The following is a 22002-nucleotide window of genomic DNA, read 5'->3' as shown; positions in this document are numbered from 1 at the left end:
ATATGATGTTTGGTTTTTTTTATTTATTTTTGTTCGCTGGACATTATGTATACACTCATATCCTGCATTAGGGCTCGCTCCATCTGCTCGTCAGATTATTTTCTGGCCAATTTCCTTCTTAGGATGATTGGGAGGGGGGAGATAAAGTTCTTATCTTTACCTTCTTCGTCGTACTTTCCAAACTCTACTTTCAAAGTATTTGGACCTTGGAGAGCGTTATGATAAACTTCTAATCGTCTTATTCAGTGAAATTCAACAGGTGATTCAGTACGACAGCTGGTAAAACAATAAAATAAAATTGCGTAGACACCAATAAACCTTCTGACGCGTGTGTTGTCAGCAACTCCTGCTTTATGTTTTTCGCACGTTGTCTCTCTCTCTCTACATTAACAGTTTTGTTGTTGTTGTTTTCACGCGTCGGGCAGGCACTAGAAGGGTCAGCTGAGAGAAACCACATACAATTACTGTATATATATATATTTTTTTTTTTTTGACTACTTATGGTGTAATTCTAGCTTTTACCTGGCGATTTGCTTGTCTTTTTTTTATGACGTTTCGTAGTTTTATCGGGTAAAAGTTTTCAATAACCGTCCTACGTTTCTGTGGTAAACCCTTCAACGATTATATGGCATCAACGATTAAACTCATCAACGATTATATGGCAAGCACGTGTGTGTGCATAGGGTGATTCAGAACTTTCACTCGTATGAAACCTGTTGGGAAAGATCTGAAAGAGCGGGAAATCAGTAATAAATTGGTGGAGGGGGAATGTTTCCGGCAATTGTGGGTCCAAAAAATATTAAAATCCTGGAAATTGTGCTAAATTACCATTACCATTTACCGCCCTTTTTGTTTAGACATCAAATCTGCCACTGTTGGGAGAGGGGGGGGATGACAGCTATTAGAGCACGGGGGAGGGCGTTCGGGAATCTTGCGGAGGGGAAGGCCCAGAATTTGTATTTTCGCCACTAACATTCACTTTCTCCGACTTCTACCTCCTCGTGAGAATGATCCAACCAATCAGTTACCGAGATGTTAGTAATGTGTTACTAAGTCAAACACTCCGTACCACTCCCACCTTGAAACTCACCAAGCAGCGATTTCACAGGACAGGTAGAATTCTCCTTGCTCAGATGCTGCCGGTACAGCAAAAACTCGTTGCTGACCTTCACACTTTCATTGAAAGCACACAGAACAGTAAGCTTCATTGATAAGTTTCTCGCCTTTGTAGTCATTCCTTTGACTCCACCATGTGCATACCTTTGTATACTGTTTTCTTCATGGCCAAAGACTCATACGCAAAAATCATGATTGTTCTAATAGTAATTTAAGATGTCTTTTGTATAATTCCAAATTTAATTTTTCACTTTTTTGATTAAATTTTGCCTATATTCACGGTCGCGTAATTTTAAACAATTCATTGTTTTAAATCTCCCGCAATTTAATTTCTCTTTGAATTATCAAATCATCATACATGCTAAAACACATTATTTCTTGTTCTTATTAGAACTACTCAAAATTAAATTATCCAAATTCTTGTGCTTTCAAATACTCATATACTGCTTTAAATCAAAATTTCATTTCAATGTTAAACTTCTGGCATGTTGGCCATGATTCATTGTAATTTCTTTCTCTAATATAAATTAGTTATAGTAGCAGTATTAGCAATGCAGTGGAAGGAAGCCACAGGTTTCCTTGCAATGAATAATACTACTATTAATAATTATCATTATTATTATTTAAAAAATAAGTTAAAGTACGCATCAGTACAACGAGTGTGCCTTTACTAAGTTAAGACTCCCCCCCCCCTGTTTTTTTGATTATTCAAAATAGGTGGCTTCATTCACTGCAGCAGAATATTCAAATATACACTGGTACTTCATATGCGGTTTCTGCCAGCAGATGAAAGAGAATATTTCCGTCAATTTCCAAAAAGCAGGTATTTTGAACGCACTATTTTTTTATAACATTCGTCAAAAACTTCGAGAATATGGCTTTTGTAGTCCCAGAGTCAGGATTAAGTATTTACTGCTCCTCCAAGGCAGATAGATATTCAGAAATTTTCTTCCCTTTCCGCCAAATGACTAAATCATACTAATTCGAATCATAGGTTGCCCTACTTTCGTCTCGGCTAAAGTGTTGGCTTCCAAAGAGCTAATATACAAAACCAAAAAAAAAAAAAAAATTGTCTGGCGTAGCTGCATATCAAAGTAATACATATTTTGCATTCAATTAACCCTGAGCTTCTTGAGTATTTCTGCCGTCTTCATCTCTCGTTAATAATCCGAACTTTAGGTACTGAGGAATGGGATAAATGACTTGCAACACCCGCTCAAAAACAATCCTCGCTCCTTTTGTCAAACCGCTTCCAGGAGGAAATCGGTATTAATATTTGGACTGGTATGGTAAGCACCCATCTTACAGATGTTTTTTCACACAGTGTAGAAGAACAGCAGTCTATACCATCGCACTAACCGCGAAAGCATACGAAGCGACTTCATTAAATAATTCTAACAAAGCACAGTCACAACGTGTACCCGTGTTCTATTTTAATTTCAAAGTGAAGCTTCCTTAACTGCATTCAAAAAACCCCAATCACTTTTTTATGCACCTAAGTCAGTTTCTTCCATACGTGGATCTCTGATTTCAAAGTCGCTGCTCTAAGAAATAATAAAATCAAGGGTTCTTAAAAAGCATGGAATAAAATAAATCGGATTACATCAGAATTTGAAATGTACAAATAAAATTATAAAAAATTGATATATAGTCCGTTCATAAATGAAACAACCTCACATACAAGCTAAACTGAGAATATAAGTTCTGATTTTCACTTGACTCCACACTTTTATCAAAGGTCAATGCCATATTAATTTTTTTCTATTTGAATACGTTGTTAAAATGGAATTTTGCAGTACCTTATATTTATAATATTTATTTAATTTAATTACCATTTAACTGTTCTCGACAAAACCAGTTCGTTCTTGTTATGCAGCATGCACTTAGACATATTACACCCAGGAAGCATATAAATAGACGCCAATTAAACGGAAAGAAAAATATCTATAATATTTCGAGGTGTTAAAAAACTTCTTTTATTTATTTTTTTTTTTTCGATCTAGTACTTAATTGCAAAATTTCTGTGCGTTATAGAAAAAAATTGGAGATTTCATTCAGTGCTTACAGTTCTAAGATGTATCTGTTTAATGATTCACCTTTCTAAGATGAACTACTGGAAATATGAACAACTGAACTGTGTGCGTAGGGGTGTATTTTGTAAAGATGAATTGAATGGCGAAAGAGTATTTTAGATCAAAGAGCATTTAGCAGGTGTTTTGGAGTGTGTATGGTCCCACCACGAAAGTGATAAATATTGTGTGTGAGTGATGGTGGGGAAAGGAAAGGAGATATTGTCACACTAATAAATCAACACGAAGGATTCATACAGTCCGAATACTAGCAAATAGGGAAAAAATCCTAAAAATTTCTAAAGTGAAAGGGAAATCCATATCGGACCCCATTCTGATTTCTGAGTAAAATTTAAAATTTATTCATTTGACACCTTGAATTCTGTGCATGTAACGCCATATATAATATAAAAAATCATGCTTTATCTGCTACATCTTTATACTAATCTCAGTGGGAAATGAAACGGACCTAAAGGAATTAATACACTATTCTGAATGAAGCGGAAAGTATGGAAGACCTACTTATTATATTTAAACAAATGAACTGATTAACACATATACTGGGTTATCCACTTATCAGGCAACCAATTGGTTAATGATATGATCGTTTAGATAGAAGGGAATAGGCCGTTTCATTGACAGCAGTGGTATCCAAGAAGTAGAAGAGCATTTATTATTGCAGTACGTAACATGAATTTTTCCTCCAATGAGAACGTATATTTATTTTGGAACTTTACTTAGTATGCAAATTATACTTGTGATACCAAGAGACAATCAGATATAAATATCCAAACAGGCCTGTGCGAAATAAAACAGACAAAACATTGAGAACTGATTCGCGACATTTATGAACATATTCTTCGTAGACCCATCAAAAACGCTGAAATGAGTGCACGTCTACATAAGTCAGGTGGGATTCTTCCAGCACATTGAGTAAAAGTTTTAAATTCTGTATCCTTTTTTTAATAATAAATGTGTTGTATTAAAAATTGGATTGAATTTTAATTAGAAATAAAATTATTCCCGTATTCCGTCCATATTCCCTGCATAAGGCAGAAAATCTGTCTACTCGGTTCTCACAGAGCCAGTATAAAAAAAAAAAAAAAACTGTGATGACCACTTCTTTGATCCAGGGAAAAATGGACAGCTATATTTAAATACAAAATTTTGAGGGAGAGAATCTTTACTTCTACCTGTATACAGACATGGTAGTGGTAATTAGTACTTCAAAGCCAGTTAGGCTAGGGTTTAATGACCTAGTTGCAAAAGATCAATGAAAGCTCATCAGAAGTGCTCGATCAGCACAATAAATAATAGCGAACCAAAATTTTTTCAACCAGAAATTTGAGGAAATAAATTTTATCACAGGTAAGTTAATCCCGAAGTAGATATTGAAAATAATTACTGAAGCAGTCATTATTTTTATCAAGTTTTAAACAATTGCTGGGTTACTTCTTCTCAAGGGGAACTGTAGCTCATTAAATCAAATGGTATCCTTTTGCGTTCCGGAGCCTTTTGTGTTCCATATTGTTTGGATGCAGAATCCCCCGTGTTACTTTTACCTGGGGTGGTATAGAGATTAGTAAGGATGCAGCATTTCTTCGAATCAAGTATAAAAACTTGATCTCCCTCAGAGATAATTTGATCACCAGTCGTACTGCAATAGTACTAGGTAGATCCAATTACTCTTTTGCTCACGCTTTCACTAACCGCCGGGGTACTTTGATTCCATAGAAAGGTATTGTTTTCATAAAGTGATGTTTACTTTACTTTTCTCTCGATGGAAACTTCGAGAGAAAAGTAAAGGCTATATTATGATTCAAAGTTTTGATCCCTGGAAGAATTTGTACTTCGGAGCAATCTAGAAAATCATTCAACTTTTTTTTTTTTTTTTTTTTTGTAAATTTCCATTGACCCCAGCGGTAATCTGATCCCTCCACCGGATTATTGTAGTGGTCGAATAATTCTTTTGATCAACTAATCGTCAAGTGTTTTGAAGAGATAAACATATTTTGTCAAGTTATTTTTTAACTCCAAATAATTTATAGATTATTTAATGTATTTATCACTAGGCATCACAAAACGATATTACACTTGACTCAGGTTTAAAATTTGATTTTATACCCAGATATCACTAGGTAGCTTGAAGAGTATATACATTCGCTGTAGTGTTTTTTTTTTTTTTTTTGTCCTTTTTGACAGCCAATAGTACATCAGTGCTACATCTAACGACTTGTTGTGCAATTTTTGTTAGGGGCCCTCGCAACAGGAGTACGTTACTCTAGGATCCCAGTCACTTCAGCTAATATAAATGTCTAATGTCCATTGTTAATCCTTTCAAGCCTTAATATAATTAACATTTATAAAGTACCACTTTGTACTTCAAAGCGTTTATGGTCAATTGGGAACAGAGAGCATTACGTGTTTTTATTCCAGGTTAGAAACCGACTTTTCATTCTTTCTCTTATCAGCTCTTGTAGCTTAGGAATTAAAATGAAATCCTCCTAATCCAAAAGCAATTTTGATTACTTTTTGAGTATTCTGTGGTACTTTTCAATTTTTAATAAATTGTCATTGCCTAGTAGTCAAACGTGAGGGTACAGTAGTGTGTATATTTGAGTTTGACCATGGTTCTAGTTCACGTGAACTAGAACCAGAACCACAGTCAACTCAACTTAGTATAAACAGAAAATTTATTTATATATTTATTTTTAAGTAGTACATCAATACATTAGTATTCTTTTCCCAGTTTTTACAATACAGCTTTTGGCAATTTTCATAAATGCAAGTTAAATAGCAATTGGGCTGTGGCTCTGCACTGAGGAGTGCCTAGTCTTTCACCGATGACTGAAAAGCACTAAAGCGGTTCTGGGAGTTTGGCCTGGCATCACATTACAAAGAACTAAGAGTATATTTCTTTTTGGAGAAGTGTTACTCATTTATAGTGCAGTACTAAGGTAACTAGTAGTGGCAGTCGCAATTATGAAACACTGTTGCAGGGACTTTTGTCTATAATCGATCAAGCTCTTGCTTGTTCTCTCTATCTAATTTCTTTGTAAGGAGCCAACGCAAGCTGGCATGTTTTTCGTATGGCAGACCCGAAGACTGACATAAGGCTTATGTCCTAACTTATCAATGTTTAAGTTTTGGTCTAATCACAAGTTAGGTGAGATTATCATTAAATGAGCCTTTTCTTCGAAAAACACATACATTTCTCTAATAGATGTATCATTTATACATGGCTACCTTCCCTTACTGGTGGAAACTTTACATAAAGACCACAGGAAATGAAGAGAGAAAGCGGAGTGCGCAGCGACCTTTTGTTTCCTCCAGGTGCTACGCACTTCCGTGAGAACTAGGCCCCGTTCCCTGCGCTTCAAAATCCCAAAATGGCGGAGAATACAATATCATTTAGATGGGTTATGCACCTGGACACCAGGGAAAAATTCACTTTAGATACTTCCTGAAAAGGGGGATTGAATATTTTTCTTTAGGTATGAGAATTTTGGGCGCTGGTGGATTGATGCTGAATACGAAACATCTGCTTCCAGCCGATTAACTATTTGCTGCACAAGCTTCCGCTGGATGATACAGGTTCATTTTACTTTACTTTGCAAATTATCATCTGTCCACTATTTAACTTGCGCTTAATATACTTTATGTCCAGTAACAAAAAATACAATTTAAATCAACTGATTATACTAAATAACTATTGCAACCACCTGTTGTAGCACCATCGAAGTATTTTTCGACATTTTTTCTGTTTTCTAGCTTCGAAGAAGACAAATGCAAGGAAAAATTTGGCAGGTTGGGAACGAAGAAGAGAACAAATTCGTCCCGTAAGTGAGCTTTTTCTCGAATTTTGATCCTAAACTATTTTTGTAATTTGGGAACTTTAGAGGACACCAATAAAAATTTTTATTAAGGACATCACCGCTGTACTTTTGGTATACCATCTTCATCCGTTTATGTTCAAACTCGCATCTGTGCCTTTTGGGCTATTCCCGTTTATATTTCATTTCTTATAAGTCTCAGTTGCAGAGCCTGCTTTATACAACTATTTCTCAATTTTCATTAAGACTAAATGTTTCTCCTTATTTTACTCAGAACGGAAAAGGATAATATTATTTCATATGTTCGCATCCTGAATGTAAATATTCCAACTTGGAGAAAAGAAAATAAGGAACAGTCTCCAAATAAAATTTTACGCGAGAAGATCAATTTCATACAAAAAATTTGCCATTGCACAGATTCTCCACTAATAACTATAGTCCATTGTGTTCAGTTTTCAGAGTAATTTCCGAGAGAGAGAGAGAAAATTAATATAGACGTCTTTTAATTACACGTAGGGATTAGTTAATGCTGAATCAGAAAACCATTGGAAATAAACAACAGAAGAAAATCGAAGGTAACTGTTGTTCCCGTTCTTTTTAATAAAAGATAAAAAGTTGGGTTCGAAATATAACAAGGAACTATTTTCTCTTTACGATGAACATGGTAACTATAAAACCAGAATTTCGCCTTTTTTTTTTTTTTTTTTTGTGTAGCATCATAAAAGAGTGTATTTACCGTGCGTACCACTTCTCATGTCACAAACCAATAATAATATGAAATTACTGCCTTTAAGCAACATTTAACTTCTAACTAACAGCCAAATAAAATTTTTAGCAATATTTAAGCCTTTTTCTTGCTTATGAAACGGGGAAAAAAAAAAAAACCTTAAAATTAAGTTTATGAATAACATCAAACAGTGCTTAAGGATTTGACAGATGTTGCTTAAGTCATGAGGTTGGTACAAGGTGTGTCTCGTGGTGTCACTTGTGCGCACTGCTGGCAGATGCTGCAGCAAGATGGTGGGGACAAAGGTCTCCGGTCTCAACAGGCAAGCCGGAACCTTCGGAGCTAGGCTTAACTGAGCAGCAGAGCCTCTTCACAAGGTATTTATTGGGGAGTACTTTTATTCTTCAGCCCTCCGCAGAAAGGTGGGAAGAAGGGGGAATAAATCTTTTTAGGCCCCTTGGATGTCCTACCCTCCCTTCCGGTGTGTTCGAAGTAGCAAGAAAGAAAGCGGCAGATGCAGCTCGGAGACATTAAGTAACCTTGGAAACGGATGTCTAATAGATCGGAGAAAAAGGGAGTTGCATACAATTCCCCATCATTCCTGCAGAAATAAATAAGAATGATGATACGAAGAAAACTGCGAAATACATTTAAAAGAATTAATAATGGGTTGGAAGGAATCTGGGTCTGCCAAAGCAACAAGATTTTATTTATTAAATGTATCGCATTACAGACTATCATCTCCTTTTTGATCATTCCTTTATATTCCAGAAATCTAAACACTGATTGCCGTAGCCGAGTGGTTATGTACAAGGGTGCACGTACTTTGAGTGACCGAGGTTCAAGCCCGTGACTGCTATTTACGGTGTTCTTTTATGTATTCTCTTTAGCATGTGAACTTCTCTGACCGTGGGGGGGTCATCCCGGAGTATAAAAACAGAAAAAAAAGTCACCAGTTCCATTTTTACTTTCTATATTTCACCAATTAAAAAAAAAAAAAAAAAAATTAACTTTATGCAAAGCAGATCTAGTTGTGCTATTACGTTCAACTCATCAATGGGATTCGAATTCTAAATCTCTCCTCTCAAACAGGTCCCTTCGTTACTGATTAAGAGAACGGACTTTCATATTACGAGTCAGCTTTCCGAAGATTATACCGTAGCGATTATATATCATTCTGTAAGCATTCAATGTTTGTCATTATTGCACACTAGCAATCAACTGGAGGGTCGTAATCGGATGTCTTAGTTGTAACCATTATAAGGCGACCGTAGCGATAGTCAACTGCTCAAGCACGAAGGTACAGTAGCACACACGCTTTGAGTAACCGTGATTCAAGCTCGCTTGACTACTAAATACGGTAGTGTTTTTCTATCCTCTCTACCTTTTAAACTCTCTCTGACCTTATGTAGTCGTCCCGGAGTATAAGCAGGATTTCATACACACACACACATGTATATATAAATAAAATAAATAAATAAATTTATATACACATTTGCACGAAATATATATATATATATATATATATATATATATATAAATATATATATATTTCGTGCAAATCGTTACACGAATATTACGTCTCAAAGAAAGCCAAATATAAATATTAGCAAATTGGTTTCACTGTGTTATGGAATTCAGTAACACACAGTAAATTCAGTAATTTTTTTTTTATGAAAACCCCAAACACGAAAGGTATCAAAACCTATAATACTTAGTACCGTGCATGGGTTGAAAGAGAAGTATGGGAGGATGCCGGAAACTTTGCTCTGGAGACTAAACATGGGTTTCACCACTTTAAGCCTCCGATAAGAAAAGTGGTGGTATTGCACCAGTTGATGAGAGTCATCTATCACCTGCTAATGTCAGTATGAAAATAATTATTTTGTATACTCCAAGAAGACCACAAAAGGCCAGAAGGGTTCAAAAAGAGAGAATACAAGAACAGCACCGAATTTAGTAGTCAAACGGGCTTGAGCACTCTGCTCAAGTTATGATTATATTAAAAGTAACGTACTTGAATAAGTACATGAATCGGTACTTGAAGTAGAAATGAAAGAAGACCAATATAACAGGAATGCCGGTTGTGAAGAAAACGTGGAAAGCGTGAGATAAGATTTCCATGCAGAAATTTCCATACCAGTGCATAAAAAATGTATACTATCTTCCTGAGACAATGGCCGTACAGGAGGTGAATCTATGGTTAAACATTCGGTAATAATAATAGATGGAAAAAATAATTTAAAAGCAATAAAGGCTGGCTGTTTTTTTAAAAAGGTTTTCAGCATGTCATTTAGCAAACAAAATAATTTTATCATATAAGGTTTGCCATTTGAATAATGTCTCGCCCAAAATCCTATACAGTACTAACATGCGTAGGGTTCACATAATCCGTTTAAACTATCCCTTGTACTAGATGTAGTTCCTGAAATTTTGCCACGAAGCTAATGTGTTAAGTGCTCCTTGGAGCCAAGAATATTGTATTCGCGGTACCCCTACAGAGTGCTTGCTATTGATTTGAATGGGGGTTTTCTTAATCTCGCTGCACCCTTAGGTGCTGTGGTGTCACAGTTGAGAATCTCTAATTGTCTAAGATGTAAACAAACACATCTGTTGTAACCATTATAAGGCGACCGTAGCGAGAGAAATGAAAAACACTGAAACTAAAAGAGCAGCAGTCTAAACACGTTTCAAACACGTTCCTTCTTGAACTTTTATTACTTGTAGTGGTAAGAAGTCGCATCCCATTGTCTTTATCCATTTAAACGAGGGAATAGGTTTAGTTGAGGTTTAAGGGCTGATTTCGCCTGTTTGCTGACACGGTTGGTGTAAGAAGTTCTGATCCTTTTGTTACCTCAGGATTAATCACAGAAGTTCCAATTTGCAAATGTTTTAGAATAAGAATTTAGGTTTTAGCTTCAAGGGTTGAGAAGTTTTCAGTAGAATAAATTAATAGTACAGTAATATATGATTAATAAAGTTACATTTATTACTATGAAAGCATCTTGGGAACACTGAATTGGAATCTTGAACAAGTGAGGTAAATGGGGTAAATAAAATAAACATTTGCTTGTTGTATGTGGCGTGGGGGAGGGCGCTTTACTAAATCGCGGCACGGCGTTCCCATACAAATATTTATTATGATTTTGTAAAGTACAATCTCAAAATATCCTATATTATACTAAAAGTACTGAAATACTCAAAACTCCCGTATCACAATATCGTATTTTAAATACTCTGATATTAACTGGAATAATTCAATTTATGTAGATAAAAGGGTGGGCCGCACATCGGGGACAATGTTAGAGACGACTGAAACAGTCAATCAGCCGGAGAGCAAACATGTCCAGGCACATTTAGAGAATATTTATGTGCACCTGTCGACACACTATTGCCCCGTAAGGAAGCTTCTTGTTAGAATCGCAATTCGTATTTATAAGCGCAGGCCCTCCGAAGCCAGTGAAAGCATCACAGTGAAGAAGATAGGGAGAAGAGGATGACAAAACTAATACCTACTATTAATGGTCACCAATTAACCACAAGATTTCATAAGACTCGATTTAAGTATTCCATAAATTATTTATTCTATAAATTACAATCGCCGCGACGCAAGTTTCATTATACAAGTTCACTATTACTCTAACACGCACAAATAAATTAAGCATTGGTGTTACTGTGTTTAGCATACTGACACAGTATGTACGTATGTTGCATATAAGTATTACGCTACCTGAGGAAGTATTTTTTATTTGCGAACTGTAACTTGCCGAAATATCGAAAATCAGAATGGGTTCAATTTAATAAAAAATGCCGACCGGGCTAGCCGGGTGGGTAAAGTGCCTGCCTGGCAACCCAAAGGTCGCGGGTTCGATTCCCGCCTCGGGCTTGGATCAAAGTACTGCAAAAACCTTGGGAGGTGCATTATGGCCACAGAAGCCTATGCGCCAACAACTACAAAAAAAAAAAAAATAAATAAAATAAATAATAATAATAAAAAATGTTTAATTGCTAGAAGTATAATTATAAACAGTAGCTTTAAAATCTGTTTGACAGTATAATCTTAGAATATTGAAATGACACAAGGCAACGTACAAAAAACTTATTGCCAACATATTGTTTTCAACCTTGAACATACTGCGATGATATCTCAACCATTTGCGCGATAATTCTGAAGGTAGTAGTAAGTCTGCTAGCGTCCAATGAGTGCCGTCACCGAACGCCAAAACCGTCTGCTCTGTACTTCCTGTCTCTGTTAGTGGGAGAACTGCAATCTAATGACCTGTTATTTTATCGTGAATGAAAAGTAGACGCATAAGGCGTCTCACACCTGGTCGCGTGCCACGCGCCACGTGCTTCATATCATAAATGAATTTATTAAGACAGGAAAAAACATCACCCCCAGCGAATCTTGACATTGGCTGCAGTTTCCTTTTTGGCGTTGCTTCACAGAGATAGTGGTAAAAACAGATGCTTGCAGAATTTTGACAGTTCACCTTTTCGCAATCTTCTCCCTCTCGCCGTGTCTCTCCTTTTTAGCCTCTTCAAGACGAGGAAAAATATTACAGCAAATAGCTTAGTAACTTCCTCTGTGTGTGTATTTTTTAATTCTGTTGCACGTGCTTAATGAATCTTAAGGACTGAATTTTTTTATTCGTTAAAAAGATAATTTATTTAATGCTAAAACCTTCAATATATATGAACGCGGTTGTCGGTAACGCTCCCATCGTACATGTCTCTGTGTTCAATCTCGAGAGTGATATCTTGTTCAGCTTCATTAAATGCAGACAAATTTTTCGATTTGTCTTTGAAACTTGTAAGCTCTTTTTCGTCTTTACACTGGTTGTTCAAAGAGTTTTCTGCGGTTAAATTTTTAAATTTATTAGAATTCTTAAAATTAACAGATTCTTCCTTGTGCCTTTTAATGAATTTTCTTCTGGAACATGTATTGAGGTTTCAGCATAACCCGTATTAGTTGAGCTATTCTTTTTCTTTAAAGGATGAGCATACAGACTACCTAAATGGTTATCGCTATCATTATCATCACTGCCATCTTGGTAGTGAGGAACTAGAGGAGGGATACCAGGACTAGCAACACAATCTTGGCTAAGTTCTTGAATAGTAGAATATCCTGGGTCCTCTTCCATATTCTGTACATCTGGTGTGTTGCAGAAACATCTATTCTCAATACATCCAAATTTTCTTGATGAAGACTGTCATTAGAAGATGAAGTCAAACTGAGAACCATGAGGCAGCACTGGTGTAAAACTGACATCGGGTAACAATGCTGGGCAGTGGAGCTTTTTTTTTTTTTTTTTCTCTTGATTGCACCTTCGGTCTTGAAAAGCTTTCATCTCGTTTTGAGGAGAACACTGACTAGTGCCTGATCCACAAAGCACTTGGTTTGTCTTAAATTTCGAAATACTTCTGTTATTACAAGCTTATAATTGATACTAATCATGACATTACTAGCACAGATCATTTCGTTAAACAGCATGTCCGTAAAAACAAACATGTGTACACCCATAGCGCACAAAACATGACACATTGCGATGCCGTCTACTGTTTCCCCTATTTGTTGTTTATGCAATAACAGATTGTTGAAGAGCTGTAATTGTGCATATTGAACGACATATTAATGGTAAACGTAAATGCCAGTTGTTGGTCACGTTCTTATCATGCATTACAACTTTACATACGATAAAAAGCCAATAACTGTTTAACTGGTTATTTTTTGGAGCATTAAATACTTTGGTCACAGCGCTTCAATTCATGTGGGTTACTGTGTATCATGGTCTGCAAACGTGTTCACGGCCGATATGTCATCATGTGCACAAGATGTGAGAAACCACGTCATGTACAGATGTGGGGAACCGCTAGTGGCATCTGACCCTAAATACATGTACTACTATAGTGCACAAGACGAAAACCCAAGAATACCTCATAGAGGTGAAACCCTACTTGACTGCCTGAAATCTGCAAAACTAGAGACTGAATTACAGGAGTCATTAAGAAACCGCTAGTCTGCGACGGGTTTCAACTCGTTCTTCTCCAAACGAGTAGCAAATCCATTACAGCAGCAATGTTTTAACCTGTGGCCAATAATTTTAGGTTGTGCGGCTACCGTATATTTAGGCAGTCTTAAGTGTTATGCTTCCCTCCAGTTTAAAACTTGCTGGTCACAAAATATAGTTTTTCAACGATATTTTAAAAATGTATGTTTTTAGTAATATGCGATTTTTTGTATTGATTTCTTATATTTTATTTGGCTTCCTCAGTCGCAATAATAAGATTATTAGTTTATTCTATAGATCAGTGTTTCTTAACCTTTTTTCAAATACGGGCCACTTTTATATTTTAGTTAGATGCCTCGGACCACAATTAGGAAAGAAAAAAAAATGTATACAGGCAAATATATTAACTATTTTTAAATAAAATTATATGTACTAGTACTTAATATATATATAAATATACATTAGATTGTTATAGACATGGCTGTATCTCTCATCACTATTAATTGGAGAGTTGCCTACCGCGGCGCCTCCGTAGCCAGGTGGGCAGGAGCAGCAGTGCGTAGCACACACTTCTTGATTAGACCGGGGTTCGAGCCCGTGCCCACCAAATACGGAGGATGCGGAAAGGTCAGGGAATGACCACCGCATATTTCCGGGGTATTATATGGCCTCAGTTGCTAATGCTCCTAAAAACCAAATAACAACAACAACGTTGCCTACCGCAAAACAGTGTTTTATTGTCAGACCCGTGCGGCTGGCCATCCAGCATTTTATCTGCTCTAGCACTCTATCAAAAAAAGGCTGGCTATCCGTGTACTATAATCACAGAGTATAAAACAAAAATAACGTTTTTTTTTTTTTTTCTTTTTTTTTTTTTTAATAAGCAGCGGAACTTCAACTAGTATATTATCTGATTAACGGAAAAGTTGAACACTGTCATCAGCGTACTCTAGAGGCTAGAAAACAAATTAAAATTAAAGACAATGAAACAAAATCTTAAGGATAAAACCAATAGGGGCTTCAAGGTCATTAATGATGCCTAATCACACTATGGAGTGAGTGAGAAAAGGGAGGTATAATGAGAGACCTTGAGCCGCCTAGGCTTTTTTTCTTTTTTTTTTTCACTATGGTCTGTCAGATTGTTTGAATGTACATTCTGTAATAAAAACTTTATTGGGATAAAAGCAGTGGCTCGCTAACTTCATAAATTCCTGCTCTTTTTTACGACTCAAAGCAACAGCACAGGCAGCAAGTGCGAGTCAAAAAGTGTGAACCTCTACACTTATTTATTATTATTTTTCTTCCACATACATAATTTCACACATTTAATGTTGAAGTTCAAAATAAAATACTGCGCATTTCAAAAAAATTTTAAACTGAAGAAACTCTATGATTTCTCTGAATAATATTCTTGAAAGATCACAGCATACGTTGACATGTTGCTGCTTTTGGTCATTATTCCAGCAGGCATGCAGAGAAGTCGGGAGCTGACGCGGGCTCAGGTACAAAGTGGATAACGGGCTCTCATCTTGTATATATATGTATACGTTTGTGTCCACTTGCAGTTGTGAAGGTTAAAAAACAATGTCAATTCTAACATATAATAAATCAATAAGATAAAAAATGAAACAAAAACATTTTTATTATTTTAAGTTTAATTTTTGTGCCGATTATTAAGAAAATGAATTTAACTACATAAAAATGGAATATTAAGGTCTCGGCCAGGCCCCTATCATGGTGGTGCTATAACCATAATCTCCCCCACCCCGTTCTTGTCAGAACTGCACAAGTGCCACAAATTTCGCTGTGACCAGTTACCAAATGGATTGGCTGGCTCTACAGCAGAGTCCAAATTATTACGGCCGTGTTGTCGATGGCTAAACGTCTATTTTTGTGGCTAAAACGTTCTGCAACTTCACAGCGATCAGTCCATTTTTAAATTTTAAAAAACCACTGAAAAGTTTGCGTTTGCACATTGCTTGCTCTTCAAGCATTATTTTTCACATAGACTATAAATTTTTTAAAGCCAAAGGCCTCATGCTACGAGTTAAAATGCCTAACATATAGGTTAGTGCAAAAGCATCATTTTAATGTAGCCATCTACCAAAGTGGTTAAATTAATTAATTAAATTGGCATCGTTTTAGTAATATCTCATATTGTGAATGCCTTCACAACAAGTTGCCATGGTATTGTACTACCTCGAATAAGTAACACTTCCCCAGTGGAGAAGACTACTGTTACTTATTCTTAGCGGATACCACCACCCAGACGGCACCGTTTTGAAATATGGTATGGGATAAAGTTCCCGGTTATCCTCATACTATCCCTATTAGACTTAGAAAAGAGATAAAGATGTAGGAGAGGTAGAGGAAGGAAATGCCGTAGAAGGAAGGAAGAAAGGGATAGTTGCTCCTTCGACTCACACACAAAGCTCATATATTTCTCGAATAGGCAACGCTTCCCCAGTAGAGAAGATTGTTGTTACCTATTCGAGGAAACTGAGTGGCCATCAGGCCCCCCAAACGGCACCGTTTCCAAGCTTGTTGGCTTCTCTTCGGTGGGTGGGCAGGTACCCTGGTGTTGCAATAGTGACAACCCAGTTATGAAGTATAACTTCACAATATGAGAGATGCCTGATGGTGTGCAGTGATATAGACAACAAAACATTTAAAGACAAAGGCCTAATGCTATGAGGTAGAAGGACTAACATATAGGTTAGTGAAAAAGCATCATTTTAAAGTAGCCATCTACCAAAGTAGTTAAATTAATTAATTCAATTGGCATCGTTTTTTTTGGTACCTGCGCACCCACGGAGGAGAAGTAAACAAGCTTTGAAACGGTGCCGTCTGGGTGGTGGTAACCGCTGAGAATAGGTAACAGTAGTCTTCTCCATTGGTGAAGTGTAACTTATTCGAGGTAGTGCAATACCATGGCAATATGAGATATAACTCACAACATGACTTATATCTCATATTGTGAAGGCATTCATAATATGAGATATAACTAAAACGATGCCAATTTAATCAACTAATTTAACTACTTTGGTAGATGGCTACGCTAAAATGATGCTTTTGCACTAACCTATATGTTAGTTATCTTTCATATCTCATGTGTTTCAGAAGTTGCTTTTCCAAGTTTGCAACAGAACTTAACATAATCTTTCAAATTCTCTTTCTTGATAATATGTAGAAACTGCAAAGTGTATTCAACGCCATAAACTCGGAGGAGCATAAAATGAAGAAAGCTGGACATGCGGAGTTGGCGCCAAACAGCTCACAAGGTATACACTATCACCTGTTATTAAATTTCCAAACTTTCGTTTTAATGATTTTGTGTAAATCATTCGTACAAATCATTCGTCACACATTCAGAATAGGTGACTGTATAAAGCGAATATTCCAATATCTTCAGCGTCTGCCAGGCATATTGAGTCTATGTTCTTCATGATCCCTTCCCCAGTTACGCACAGACAGTAATGCAATGCAGTGAAATCTGCTTCTGTAGCTTAGGGCAAGCGAACAATACATTTTCTGAAAGATGGATCGGTCGGAACGTGCTAACCCATGGCTATCTGAACATATCCGTACTAGATTATGTCAAGGGCTGTGTGCCAATAAGCGATATCGCTGCGGTAGCTTCAAAAGCGAATAACTGAAGTCGTAGGCCCTTATTATCAGATCGTAGGTAGACGAGACGAAGCAAAACATCGTCGTAATCGTCTTAATATACTTTCACGGACAAACGCATGCTTCAACATGCAGAAAACAGCCTTATGTGATATGTGGATTTAGTTTCTCCAAGCTAAAGTTATAGTATTTAATTTAAAACTATTTGACGTGTTTTATAAAAAACAAAGTATTATGATTTTGTAGTTTTACATTACAAACAAGTTTTAAACTACATGATATCCATTGTGATTGTATACATAATTTTCACAAATTATGATGTTTTTCCCTCCCCCAGTGTAATTAAGAATGAATGAAGGCCCTTCGAAGATTTGAAATTTAGAAATAAAATCAAATCTATATCATACTCGTATATATATTCGCAATTGCTAGTTAAGAAGTATGATTAAATTTTCCCAGGTGTTAAATGATAAACTGGATGTACTTCCGTATTATTCACTCTCCTTGCAACATAGTTGGAAGGTGAACGAGTTTTAACGAAAGGACGCGTCACCACCTAAATAACAGAAAAGATAAGACATGGAGCACCTAAACATGTCAGGTGTGCTTTCGTAGTCCCACCTGTCGGAAGTGCGAACGCTTGTTGGTTAGGATGTTTAAAAGCCTTAAGTGAAGTCTAGTGCCTTTGTTTTGCAATAGCCGTCTCTGCTGTTCATTTCTTCAGGTGTTGAGTGGAGCAGAAAGTGAAAAGACAAAATAAACTCATAAACATGAAATGTTATAAGAAGTCTATAAGACTTGGCAGTCAGAAATGTGGTACCCCTAAAAACAAGTGTCAAAAGCTATTTAAACACACAGAACATGAAAAATGAACTCACAGCACACCTCGCTTCGAAAAAGCAGCGGCTAGGGTTCGGTCTCGCTTTTGTAGCTCTTGCTCAGCGCGATATGCATCATCGTGACGAAAATCGAAGAAAAAATTTGTTTTTTTGTTCTTTTCAAGTCAAGTGAAATTAAACAATACTAGAACATATTTTGTATATGCGGCATGCACGTACAAACTGGAACGGGAGCGGCATTCCAATTTTAAAGTAATTTAAAGGCTAACCAGATAAGTAAACAGCAGTCTAACAGCATAAAACGCAGTATATTCTGAAAGAAAAGTTACAAGCGCAAATGCAATTGGAGTTTTTGACTAAACCTGATTTCTAAGCTACTATTGAACTTATTGAATACATATTAAATCAAATGAAAATGGCAATTAGTTCCAAAACTAAAGGAGATAAAGAGTGTTAAAACGTAAAAAATCATAAAGTATTCGGGTTGTCAACAACCATTAAATATTGAAATCCTTAAATCGAAATACTGGAAAGAACATACCTGATGATAAAATTTTAGATGAAGAATGACTTGAGCTGAAGCTGGAAAACAAATATGAGGGAGAGAAGGGCTGCCAATAAAAGAAGGTTGGAGTGGACCCAAGAAATCAGAGTCAATCAGCGAAAAGGCAAAAAAATTATAAGAAATTTATGGTAAATAAAACTAATTCTCTGTTGGAGTATAAAGAAAAGTGGCTAAATATTATGTACAGAAGTGGCTAAAAAAAAATCTTGGGCAGATTTTGGAAAATATATGGAAAAATATTTCTGAATTTAGTTTCTAATCTCAGAATGAGGGAAATCCGTACACGACCATCCACGGTGTGGAGTAAATAACGTGACTCATCCGACCAGCACACCTTCTTCCAGTCTTCTAACGTCCAACTTGCATGCTCTCTGCACCAGACAAGTCTTTTACGTCGATGAACCTTGGTGAGGAGAGGATGCCGTAGAGGTCGTCTGCTGGTACAGCTCATACGTGCGACGCATGGTCATGCCAGATATTGTTCCGGGTTGGCCCATGTTGTATTGGGAAATCAACTCTTCAACAGTGCTGCGCCTATACGAGTCGTCGGATCCAGCGCTCACCTCTAACATCAACCTTTCGCTGACCTTTGCAGTTTTTCCGTCGGGTCGTTGTTTGACCATTTTACCCCAGTCCTGGTACACTTTAACTACGGCGGCTCTCGAAAACCCCACCAGTTCAGCCGTTTGGGAAATCGAGGCACAGCTCGTCGAGCACCCACAATCTGTCGTTTATCAAAGTCCGATAAAACTTTCCTTTTACCTATCACGCTCGGAATTTTACACCTACTGAACCACTGACACCTTATCTATCTACGTAGGTCGACGAACTCCGCACACTCGTACCTCGCGTGGTCAACGGGTCGCATTCAGTTTTCATAGGGGGTGGTCATAATTCAGTGACCACTCAGTATATATATATATATATATATATATATAAGGGGCTTAAAATTTAAATATTGTCGGGAGCCTATTTTATCCTTAATCCGGCCCTGACTGCACAAAAACAAAAATTATACAAGTTGGTAAAAAGAAAAATCTGAAAGAAAATATGAAGATATGTATGCGCAAATAAATAAATAATATACTGTGCAAAGCAGGAAATGAAGGAAACGAAGAATTTAATTGGAAGCAAAAGAGAAATTACCCAAACGACGAAAAAAGATATTTATAATGGTTTTTGGCCTATTAAGAAATAAATTAAACAATAAAAATCACTGAACAGAAATTACAATATTCAGAAATGAGAGTTTTAAGAAAAAATATGGAACAAGCAGATGGAATTAATTCTAATAAAAAAGAAAAATTCCTTGATGGAACTAATATCCAAAGGTAATTGAAGCAGACTTAACTTATGTACAAGCTAAACAGATATTCGAAGCAAAAATGGGTGATAATAGGCTTAGGGGCAAACCAAGAGAGGAAATGGATCGATGACCTCAAGCAAACAAGCATTAAAGGAAAGAGACTAAGAGAACAGGAAAACAGTGAATGGAAATCAGGAGAGAAAACAGTGAATGGAAATCAGGAGAGAAAACAGTGAATAGAAATCTGATCAGCCTAGAAGGGCTGATTCATACTGTCACAATTACCTATTCTTCCACTGAGCATATAACAAATTTGAATGATAAAGTTATTTAATTTTTCACTTAAAAACTGTATTTCAAGAGAATTAAGCAAGTTAGCCAAGTGGATTATAGCCTCTAGTCGAGCGCTAAACGCTATAATGCAGTAGCATTTGAGTGTTGTGGTTCAAGCCCGCATGACTGGCAAATACTATTAATGATTGTATTCATTGTCAACATAATTAATTGTAAACATCTGTGAGCTAATGGTCGTGCCAGAGTATAAACAAGAACTTTTTTTTAAGGCTAACTACTGTCATTAACGGTACTAGAAAACTGTATAGATTATGTATCGTTAAATTCTTTCCTAAGTTTTTAATCCTTCTAAGGAACATGACGTTTGTTTAGGTAAACTGATCACAGTAATCTTGTTTTTTTTTTTAAATAATGGTAGTCGCTATTTAAAATAAAAATGATTATTAAACCGGATGTGGTTTCACTGAACTTTAATTAATAAAATAAAAATAGAATTCTGAATGCAGTTTTATCAGAGTTAAAGCTATAAAAAGTTATTGACCAAAACTACAAGTAATACTCCCCCCCCCCCCCTTTTTTTTTTTTAGAAACTGGACTTGTCTATAATACTCTAACTACTGAAGTCCCTTTTGGATCTTGGCTCCCATTGCTTTTTTTTTTTTTTTTTTTTTTGTAGCCTGTTTTAACTTACGGAGCTGAGAGCTGGAGTTTTTTAATGATACTATGCACCGACGTAAACTTATGTAGACTAGCGCGTAATATCTTATAGTAGCGCAAAATATCTTATCTATAAGGAGGAGTTCTTAAAATATTTAAACTATTCAGTGTATTAAAAATTACATGGGACTAAACTGTTATATCCAAATGTAGTGATCTGGCTACATCTCCAGAAACAGTTTTCCAGTATTACTAATGCAACACCCCGAGTATTATTAACTGTCATAAAATTAAGAGGTCGCAAGATAAGAATTTTGACACATTTGTTTTCAAATTGTGGGGAAGGAGGGCTTAAACTGATTAATTTCTTCTTCTTTTTTTTTTTTTTCAAGGCGTTCTTGAAAAAATTAAGGAAGCACTGACTGAGATATCCGCTACACTTAAACTCTTTTTCTGCATAAACTCGAGTGCTGATTGATAATCTAGGAATGGCCACACAGCACCATCGGAGCTCAAAGGCATTATCAGGCTTTTCAGAAATTCTTTATTTGAGATTTAAAGTAACCATTTTCATCCAAGGATCTTTTTTCACCCAACGACTTCACCCAGATCCTTTATGAAATATACATGATTGGACAGCTTCAAACCATATGTATATATATTCTGATGGGATTCTCAATTCCGATGGGATTCGTCCTCTTGCTCAGATTACTAACCTGAAGGGGCATAAATACAAATTGAGGAAACACAGTTGTAGAATAGATATGCGGAAATTTGCCTTTAGTTAATTTCTGAAACAAACTTCCATCTATCATTGTGAAAGTTGATAGCTTAATCCTCACCGATTCACGTAGTTGCAGCCAAAAAAAAAAAAAAAAAAAATCACACATCCATTCCCTCTAAAAGTTTGTCCAGTTTCTCCTTGAATTTATTTAAAACTCGCTAATGAATTTTAAGA

General features: G+C 36.2%; 1 protein-coding gene across 2 annotated transcripts in view; it reads left to right on the top strand.

Moving 5' to 3' along the window:
- The window catches only part of LOC150088399 (uncharacterized), a 236565-nt gene that overhangs the window by 193320 nt on the left and 21243 nt on the right, over window positions 1–22002 (top strand). The window contains exon 3 of one of the 2 annotated variants that reach the window (XM_090369488.1): window positions 6957–7024. The exons of the other annotated variant lie outside the window; for it this stretch is intronic. The gene's annotated coding sequence lies outside the window, so the exon portion shown is untranslated. The remainder of the gene's footprint in view (window positions 1–6956; window positions 7025–22002) is intronic. 2 annotated transcript variants of the gene reach the window in all.

The sequence above is a fragment of the Mastigoproctus giganteus genome, chromosome 3 (assembly GCF_048544385.1).
Source record: "Mastigoproctus giganteus isolate SK-2022 chromosome 3, ASM4854438v1, whole genome shotgun sequence".
Classification (NCBI taxonomy): Eukaryota; Metazoa; Arthropoda; class Arachnida; order Uropygi; family Thelyphonidae; genus Mastigoproctus; species Mastigoproctus giganteus.
This window is presented reverse-complemented; position numbering and strand designations above follow the sequence as displayed.